This window comes from Rattus norvegicus, chromosome 14 (assembly GCF_036323735.1).
Source record: "Rattus norvegicus strain BN/NHsdMcwi chromosome 14, GRCr8, whole genome shotgun sequence".
Lineage (NCBI taxonomy): Eukaryota > Metazoa > Chordata > Mammalia > Rodentia > Muridae > Rattus > Rattus norvegicus.
The window spans coordinates 5,286,873-5,297,218 of record NC_086032.1 but is presented as its reverse complement, the minus strand read 5'-3'; the positions used below and the strand labels follow the sequence as shown (position 1 = coordinate 5,297,218).

General features: G+C 39.3%; 1 pseudogene; it reads right to left on the bottom strand.

Annotated features, from left to right (window-relative positions):
• Positions 1–585: 585 nt before the first annotated feature.
• Positions 586–10,215, bottom strand: LOC134481814 (large ribosomal subunit protein eL38-like; annotated as a pseudogene).
• Positions 10,216–10,346: the final 131 nt, after the last annotated feature.

Sequence of the window (10,346 nt, the reverse complement as noted above, 5' to 3'; positions counted from 1 at the left end):
TTTCTTTTTCTTTTTTTCAGAGTTGGGGACCGAACCCAGGGCCTTGCGCTTGCTAGGCAAGCGCTCTACCACTGAGCTAAATCCCCAACCCCCTGAGTTTCTATCTTATATCACTCAGAATGACTAAGTTCAAAAACTCAGGTGACAACAGATGCTGACAAGGATGTGGAAAAATAGGAACACTCCTCCATTGTTGGTGGGAATGCAAGCTGGTACAACCACTCTGGAAATCAGTCTGGAGGTTCCTCAGAAAATAGGACATAGTACTACCTGAGGACGTAGCTATACCACTCCTGGGTATACACTCAAAAGATGCTCCAAAATATAACAAGAACATATGCTCCAGTATGTTCATAGCAGCCTTATTTATAATAGCCAGAAGCTGGAAAAAGCTCAGATGTTCTTTTATTTATTTGTTGATTTCTTTAAATTTTTTATTAGGTATATTTCTTTACTTTCATTTCAAATGTTATTCCTCTTCCTGGTTTCTTACCATAACCCCCATTCCCTCCCCTCGCCCTCCCCCCATACGAATATTCCCCCTATATATCCACCATACAGCCCCCACCCCCCATATTCCACTGCACTTGGGGTCCAACCTTGGCAGGACCAAGGGCTTTCCCTTCTACTGGTGCCCCAACAAGGCTATTCTCTGCTACCTATGCAGTTGTAGCCCTTAGTCAGTCCCTGTATAGTCTTTTGGTATTAGCTTAGTCTCTGGAAGCTCTGGTTGGTTGGCATTGTTGTTTTTATGGGGTTGCAAGCTCCTTCAACTCTTTCAATCCTTCCTCTAATTCCCCCGAGGAGTTCCTGTTCTCAGTTCAGTGGTTAGCTGCTAGCATTGACCTCTGTATTGGACATGCTCTGGATGTGTCTCTCAGGAGAGATCTTTATCTGGTCCCTTTCAACATGCATTTTCTAGCTTCATCAATCTTATCTAGTTTTGGTGGCTGCATATATATGGGCCACATGTGGGGCAGGCTCTCAATGGTCATTCCTTGAGTTGCTGCTCTAAACTTTGCTTCCATATCCCCTCCTATGGATATTTTTTCCCTTTTAAGGAGTGGGAACATCTGCAGTTTGGTCATCCTTCTTATTGAGCTTCCTGTGGTCTGTGGATTGCATCTTGGGTAATTCAAGCCTTTTGGCTAATATCCACTGATCAATGAGTGCATACCATGGGTGTTTTTCTGTGATTGAGTTACCTCACTCAGGATGATATTTTCTAGTTCATTCCATTTGCTTATGAATTTCATGAAGTCATTGTTTTTGATAGCTGAGTAATACTCCATTGTGTAGATGTACCACATTTTTTTTAACCCATTCCTCCGTTGAAGGGCATCTGGGTTCTTTCCAGCTTCTGGAATGTCAAATTTTCTGAGGAACCTCCAGACTGATTTCCAGAGTGGTTGTACCAGATTGCAAGCCCACCAACAATGGGGGCATGTTCCTCTTTCTCCACTTCCTTGCCAGCATCTGCTGTCACCAGAGTTTTTTATCTTAGCCATTCTGACTGGTGTGAGGTGGAATCTCAGGGTTGTTTTGCTTTGCATTTCCCTGATCACTAAGGATGTTTAACATTTCTTTAGGTGCTCTTTGGCCATTTGATAATCCTCAGCTGAGAATGTTTTGTTTAGCTCTGTACCCCATTTCTTAATAGGGTTATTTGGCTCTCTGGAGTCTAACTTCCTGAGTTCTTTGTATATTTTGAATATTAGCCCTCTATCAGATGTAGGATTGGTAAAGATCCTTTCCCAATCTGTTGGTTGCTGTTTTGTCTAATGACAGTGTCTTTTGCCTTACAGAAGCTTTGCAGTTTTATGAGGTCCCATTTGTCGAGTTGTGATCTTAGAGAATGAGCCATTGGTGTTTTGTTTAGGAAATTTTCCCCAGTAACCATGTGTTCAAGACACTTCCCCACTTTTTCTTCTATTAGTTTGAGTGTATCTGGTTTGATGTGGAGATCCTTGATCCACTTGGACTTAAGCTTTGTACAGGTGATAAGCATGGATCGATCTGCCTTCTTCTACATGCTGACCTCCAGTTGAACCAGCACCATTTGTTGAAAATGCTATCTTTCTTCCATTGGATGGTTTTAGCTCCTTTGTCAAAGATCAAGTGACCATAGGTGTGTGGGTTCATTTCTGGGTCTTCAATTCTGTTCCACTGATCTATCTGCCTGTCTCTGTAGCAATACCATACAGTTTTTATGACTATTGCTCTGTAATACTGCTTGAAGTCAGGAATGGTGATTCCCCCAGTAGTTCTATTATTGTTGAGTAAACTTTTTGCTATGGGTTTTTTGTTATTACAAGTGAATTTACAAATTGCTCTTTCTATCTCTATAAAGAAATGAGTAGGAATTTTGATGGGGATTGCACTGAATCTGTAGATTGCTTTTGGCAAAATGGCCATCTTTACTATATTAATCCTGTCAATCCGTGAGCATGGAAGATCTTTCCATCTTCTGAGATTTTCCTCAATTTCTTTCTTCAGAGGCTTGAAGTTCTTGTCATACAGATCTTTCACTTGCTTGGTTAAAATCATGCCAAGATATTTTATATTATTTGGAACTATTGTAAAGGGAGTTATTTCCTTAATTTCTTTCTCTGTTTGTCCTTTGAGTAGAGGAAGACTACTGATTTGTTTGTGTTAGTTTTATACCCTGACACCTTGCTGAAGTTGTTTATCAGGTTAGGTAGTTCTCTGGAGGAGATTTTGGGGTCACTTAAATATACTATCATATCATCTGCAAATAGTGATATTTTGATTTCTTCCCTTCCAATTTGTATCCCTTTGATATCGTTTCATTGCCAGATTGCTCTGTCTAGGAATTTGAGTACTATATTGAATAATTAGGAAGAGAGTGGGCAGCCTTGTCTAGTCTCTGATTTTAGTGGGATTGCTTCAAGTTTCTCTCCATTTAGTTTTGTGTTAGCTTCTGGTTTGCTGTATATTGCTTTTACTATGATTAGATATGGGCCTTGAATTCTTGATCTTTCCAGGACTTTTATCATGAAGGGGTGTTGAATTTTGTCAAATGCTTTCTCAGCGTCTAATGAAATGATCATGTGGTTCTTATCTTTGAGTTTGTAATATAGTGGATTACTTTGATGGATTACCATATATTAAACCATCCCTGCATCCCTGGGATGAAGCCTATTTGATCATGATGGATGATTGTTTTTATGTGTTCTTGGATTCGGTTTACAAGGATTTTATTGAGTATTTTGAGTCAATATTCATAAGGGAAATTGGTCTGAAATTCTCTTTCTTTGTTGCGTCTTTGTGTGGTTTAGGTATAAGAGTAATTGTGGCCTCATAGAAGGAATTTGATAGTGCACCATCTGTTTCAATTTTGTGGAATAGTTTGGACAGTATTGGTATGAGATCTTCTATGAAGGTCTGATAGAATTCTGCACTGAACCCATCTGGACCTGGACTCTTTTTGGTTGCAAGACTTTTAATAACTGCTTCTATTTCTTTAGCAGTTATGGGGCTGTTTAGATGGTTTATCTGTTCCTGATTTAACTTTGGTACCTGGTATCTGTCTAGAAATTTGTCCATTTCCTCCAGATTTTCCAGTTTTGTTGAATATAAGTTTTTGTAGTAGGATCTGATGATGTTTTTAATTTCTTCAGATCCTGTTATATCTCCCGTTTCTGATTTTGTTAATTTGGATACACTCTCTGTAACCTCTGGTTAGTCTGGCTAAGGGATTATCTATCTTGTTGATTTTTTCAAAGAACCAGCTCCTGCTTTTGTTGATTCTTTGTATAGTTCTTTTCATTTCTACTTGGTTGATTTCAGCTCTGAGTTTGATTATTTCCTTCCTTCTACTCCTCTTGGGTTTATTTGTTTCTTTTTGTTCTAGAGCTTTAAGGTGTGCTGTAAAGTTGCTGACATATGCTCTCTCCTGTTTCTTTTTGCAGGCACTCAAAGCTATGAGTTTTCCTCTTAGTACCACGTTCATTGTGTCCCATGAGTTTGGGAATGTTGTATTTTCATTTTCATTAAATTCTAAGAAGTTTTTAATTTCTTTCTTTATTTCTTCCTTGACCCAGTTGTCATTGAGTAGAGCATTGTTCACCTTTCATGTATATGTGGGCTTTCTGTCATTATTGTTGTTATTGAATACCAGTCTTAGTGAATGGTGATCTGATAGGATGCATGGGATTATTTCTATCTTCCTGTACTGTTAAGGCCTGTTTTGTGACTGATTAGATGTTCAATTTTGGAGGAGGTTCCTTGAGGTGCTGAGAAGAAGGTGTATCCTTTTGTTTTAGGATGGAATGTTCTATAAATATCTGTTAAGTCCATTTGGTTCATGATTTCTCTTAGTCTGTCTACGTCTCTGTTTAATTTCTGTTTCCATGATCTGTCCATTGATGAGAGTGGGGTGTTGAAATCTCCTACTATTATCATGTGACGTGCAATGTGTGCTTTGAGCTTTAGTAAGGTTTCTTTTATGAATTTAGGTGCCCTTGCATTTGGAGCATAGATATTTAGGACTGAGAGTTAATCTTGGTGGATTTTTCCTTTGATGAATATGAAGTGTCCTTCCTTATCTTTTTTTAATCACTTTTGGTTGAAGGTCAATTTTATTTGATATTAGAATGGCAACACCAACTTTTTTCCTCAGGCCATTTGCTTGGGAAGTTGTTTTCCAGCCATTTACTCTGAGATAGTGTCTATCTTTGTCTCTGGGATGTGTTTCCTGCATGCAGCAAAATGCTGGGTCCTCTTTACGTATCCAGTCTGTTAGTCTATGTCTTTTTATTGGGGAATTGAGTCTGTCGATGTTGAGAGATATTACGGAACAGTGATTGTAGTTTCCTGTTATTTTCGTTGTTAGAGGTGGAATTATGTTTGTTTTTCTCTCTTTTGGTTTCATTGCAAGGAAATTATATTCTTGCTTTCTGTACAGTGTAGTTTCTCTCCTTGTGTTGGAGTTTCCCATCTATTATCCTTTGTAGGGCTGGATTTGTAAAAAGATATTGAATAAATTTGGTTTTGTCACAGAATATCTTCATTTCTCCATCTATGTTAATTAAAAGTTTAGCTGGATACAGTAACTTGGGCTGGCATTTGTGTTCCCTTAAGGTCTGTATGACATCTGTCCAGGATCTTCTGGCTTTCATAGTCTCTGTTGAGAGGTCTGGTATAATTCTGATAGGTCTGCCTTTTTATGTCACTTGACCTTTTTCCCTTACTGCTTTTAATATTCTTTGTTTTGTGCATTTGGTGTTTTAACTATTATGTGATGGGAGGAATTTCTCTTCTGGTGCAATCTATTTGGAGTTCTGTAGGCTTCTTGTATATTTATGGGAATCTCTTTCTTTAGGTTAGGGAAGTTTTCTTCTACAATTTTGTTGAATATATGTATTGGCCCTTTATGTTGGGAGTCTTCACTCTTTCTATACCTATTATCCTTAGGTTTGACCTTCTCATTGTGTCCCGGATTTCCTGGATGTTTTGGGCTAGGAGCTTTTTGCGTTTTACATTATCTTTTTCAGTTGTGTTGATGTTTTCTATGGTATCTTCTGCCCCTGAGATTCTCTCTTCTATCGCTTGTATTCTGTTGGTGATGTTTGTATGTATGACTCCTGGTCTCTTCCTTAGGTTTGGTTTTGTTTTGTTTTGTTTTTTTATCACCAGGGTTGTCACCCTTTGTGCTTTCTTTATTGTTCCTATTCCCATTTTTAAGTCCTGGAGGGTTTTGTTCAATTCATTGTGTTTTCCTATAATTCTTTCAGGGATTTTTGTGTTTCCTCTTTAAGGCTTCTACTTGTTTACTTGTGTCGTCCTGCATTTTTTTTATTTTTTTATTTTTTATTTTATTTTATTTTATTTTGCCTTTTCAGGGTTTTTAATAGTCACATGCAGATGTCCGGTTCATTTCAGCTCCTTCACTGCCAAACCTGGGGGGCAGGGACTGCTTCAGCTTCTCCACCTTCTCCTTGTCTGTGATAACCAGGGTGTAGAGGTACCTGCTACAGCGGACCTTGAACTTTACATTATCCTTGTTTTCTTGATCTTGATAGATTTAGCATCCTTCTGCCGGACTGTGAGTAGAAAGTCCTTGATTTCCTCAATTTTCCGAGGCATGGCGACAGGCCCTCGGCTCTGGCATCAGCACCTGCCCAAAAAAAACTCACAGGGGCCAGCTCGTCCTGCATTTCTTTAAGGGAGTTATTTATGTTCTTCTTAAATTTCTCTATCAGTATAATAAAATGTGATTTTAAATCTAAATCTTGCTTTTCCAGTGTGTTTGGATATCTGATATTTTCTTTGGTGGAAGAACTGGGCTCTAATGATGCCAAGTAGTCTTGGTTTCTGTTGCTTAGGTTCCTGCACTTGCCTCTCACCATGGGGTTGTCTCTGGTGTTCGCTTGTCTTGCTGTTTCTGAGAGTAGCTTGATCCTTCTGTAGGCCTGTGTCAGCATTCCTGTAGAACTGTTTTGCTATTTTTCTTCAGTCTTTTCTGGGGACAGGTGCTCTGATCTCAGGTGTGTAAACACTCCTGGTGACTGTCTTTTAGCTCTAGGCATGGGCATGAATCAGTGGCTGACTATTCCTGTATTCCTGTGTCCAGAGGCACTATGCAGTTTCCGCTTAGACCAGGGATGTGGGCAGAGGTGTGCAGAAGTTGCAGTCTGCCTTTTGGTCTCAGGATGTCTGCACTTCTGGGTGTCCAACACTCTTCCCCACCAGATTTGGGTGCAGGTAACTGTGGGATGGTATCAGTTTAGTTTGGGGCACAGCCAGAAACAGGAAGTGCCCTGACCCAGAGGACTTCTGCCTCTGTGTGTCCTGAATTCACCAGGCAGGTCACTTGGAGCAGAAAAGTGGGTCTTACCTCTGCACTTAGATGTGTAGGCACTCCTGGTGACTGTCTTTCAGCTGTAGGCATGGCCAGGAATCAGAAGGGTCCTGCCCCTGATTCCTACTAGGTCCTTGTACCCAGGAGGCACAGTTAACATTAGGCGATTCCCTCTTGGGTCAAGAATGTGGGCAGAGGGTAGTATCCTCTGACTTCTCAGGATCATCTGCACTTCTGAGAGTCTAGCTCTTTCCCCACAAGATTTGGGTGCAGGGAGTTGTTTGACTGGTTCAGTTCAGTCCTGGGTGCAGAACAGAAGTACCGGCGGCTGACTGTTCCTATATTCCTGTGCCCAGAGGCACTGTGCAGTTTCCCCCTTGGACCAGAGATGTGGGCAGAGGTGTGCAGAAGTGGCAGTCTTTCCTGTGGTCTCAGAATGTCTGCACTTCTGGGAACTACCAGTTCTTAAGCCAATTTTCTGTTACCAATGTTATAAATGTTTTACCATACCCAATAACTTAAAAACCAATATATAGCCAAGACAGGTGAAACACATTTATACTTTTAAAACCAGTCAGAAACAAAAATGAAATGGCTATATACATCTTTCATATTTACACCAAACACAATTTTCTTACTTTTTTCTACCTATAATAACAATTAGATTTGTGTTCTATGGGAGATGAGGTATCAGAAAAATTTTTAGGATAAAATGAGAAACTGCTTGGAGAACTCATACACTTAAACACACATGCATAGGACACAGAACATGGACAGAGTTCAAATAAAGCAGGATATTGACAGAGAGATCTCTTAGTATAGAGAGAAAAGAGAATATACACAGAGAGTTCTCGATGTTCTTGATAAAACAGAATATATAGAGGAGCAGACTGGAAAGGCTTTATGTATCACAACACAGGTCATCAGCTAGAATCCATAGTTTCACTTCTAGTCATAAATTTTTCACTGTTCCCAGGCATCCCTTGTTCAGAACCCCTCTTAGAGCCCAGGCTGGTTCTTGGCATCACTTGTTTAAGATGCACTGTGTTTCTTAGTGTGTCTAGGTGGATTCCTTAGGAAATATCAGGGTTCCATATGTGGCTGGAATTATCTGTGGGTCTTCAACTCTATTCCATTGATCAAGCTGTTAGTATGCTGATGCCATGCAGTTATTTGTTGTTGTTGTTGTTGTTGTTGTTCAAGAATGCTATTTCTCAAGGGATTTTGTCCTGGGAGTTGAAAATTGTCATTTCAAGGTCTGTAAACTGATATGATTATATAATATATAATATATGTATATTCCCTAACATATTTTGTGTTATTTGTTATTTATTCCTTGTTTCCCAGACCATTTCTCATTTTGATACAGGAGGCATACTGTACTTCTATTGATTTATTTTTCCATTTTCAGAGAATCCTTTATCCAGCCACTTTCCCGAAAGCATTTATAAAGCTATAGACAGTCGGTAGTAGAATTTTTGGGGTTACTAATGTCCAATCATCTACCAATTAGGAGAAATTGAATTTTACTGTCCAAATTATATCTCCTTGATTGTTTTCAATTGTCTTATTCTTCTAGGTAGAACATCGAGCCACATATTGATTACACATATAGTGACTGGTCAGCATTGTTTTGTTCCTCATTTTAAGGAATTCTTTTGAGTTTATCATAATATATTTTGATGTTGGCAGATATTATATTAAGCCTGGCTTATAGTTTAAGAGGATTACTCCAGTTTCATCAAAGCATGAAGCATCGCAGTGTGTAGCAGATATGATGCTGGAGGAGCCAAGAGTTCTCCATGGACACTCCATGCAGCATGAGCACTTGCAGACATCAAAACCTATCCCTACCACTACACACTTTCTCCAACAAGGCCAGACATCCTCCAAAAAGTCAGGTCACCTAAAGGTGTCACTCTCCATGGGCCAAGCATTTACGTACACAAGTTTATCTAAACTTATTCAAACCACCCCAGGACTCAGAAATGGGCTGGTCATTGACTATCAAAATTATGCTGTTCTTTTCTTCAACATTTTGATTCTCCTTCATCGTCTTTGCTTGCCTATTTGCATTTTTATTTAGAAATATTGAGCTAATGTTTCCAAATGAAAATATAGCCTTCTATTATGTAATATATACTGACAACTGTTTCCCCTACCATCATTTTTCCCACAGTTCACACATTTCTTTTATCCTCTTCTTTCCCACATCTTCTCCCCCTCCACTGTTTCCTCTTCAGAACAGAGTTTGAGACAAGAGAGGACAAAGAGTACAAAGAGCAAGATAGAATTTAAGGCAAAAGACCTCACAGAAGCCAGATGTCATCCAAATGGAGGGAAAGTATCTCAAGAGTAGGCAGAGCTACACCTCTCCCACTGTTAGGAATCCAACAAAACCACCAAGCTAACAGCAACAACATGAGCAGAGAACCTAGTATTGACTCATGCAGGATCCCTGCTTCCTGTTTAAGTCACTGTGAGTGTTCTGGCCACTCAGGCAGTGTAAGGCATATCTTCCCTCACATATTTTGGGCTTCAAGTAAAACCAAGCATTGATTGGCCAAAGTACTTTGATAGCACCATGAACCTACTGCACGTGTTGTGGTTGATGACGGTTTTTTTTTTTTTCTTTTTTTCGGAGCTGGGGACCGAATCCAGGGCCTTGCATTTGCTAGGCAAGCGCTCTACCACTGAGCTAAATCCCCAACTCCTGATGACGGTTTTGTAGCTGGGTTGGTATCCTGGTTGCTCTTTCTTATAGCCTGTGGAGAACCTTCTTACACAAGACTAAAACATAAGGGTGAAGGCTCCAAGCCTGTACCTATTAGATTTCTCTATTTAGTGAACTGTGCGGAAGTTGCTCTCAGCAATGAGGCCCTGCTTTCAGTTTTCATAGAGCTATATTAGGAAACGCTACAGGACCATGTTGGCCAACAACTCACATACATGTAACCCAATCCCTACACAGAAGCCCTGCTTGTCTACAAAGACAGTCAATTTCTCCTGTTAAATCTGAAGCTCCATGTACAGTCAGACTGGCTTCCCACTGAGTTCAAAGGATCCTCTTCTATACCTTCCCCTTTACAGAAATTTGCTGCCACATTAGAATTTCTGTGGGTATTGGTGAAAGAAAAACAATACTGGAGACCTGACTGTACTGTATGATATTCAACTTTAGAAAATGTAGACACATAGGGAACCTTAGGTAAACAGGAGAAAAGGTAGTAGTATTCACAATTTGAAAGTTGACCCTAGTAAAAAAATTGATAGTCTGCTAATGAGATTTATCAATAAAAACAAAAACTCTTTTAAAGAAACAAATATTTAGAAATATTTCCATTATTAACATAAAGTATTGCAGGAAGAAATCTATGCAAGAAAGACTTGAGATTGATACCAAAGTGTAATTAAGAACAGTTAATTTAAGCACTGTTCCTTGATAAACAAAGGAAATACAGCTTCATGATTTACCAATGAAAGTGTTTTTCCAACTAAATTATGAAAACTGATTTTTCCAGAG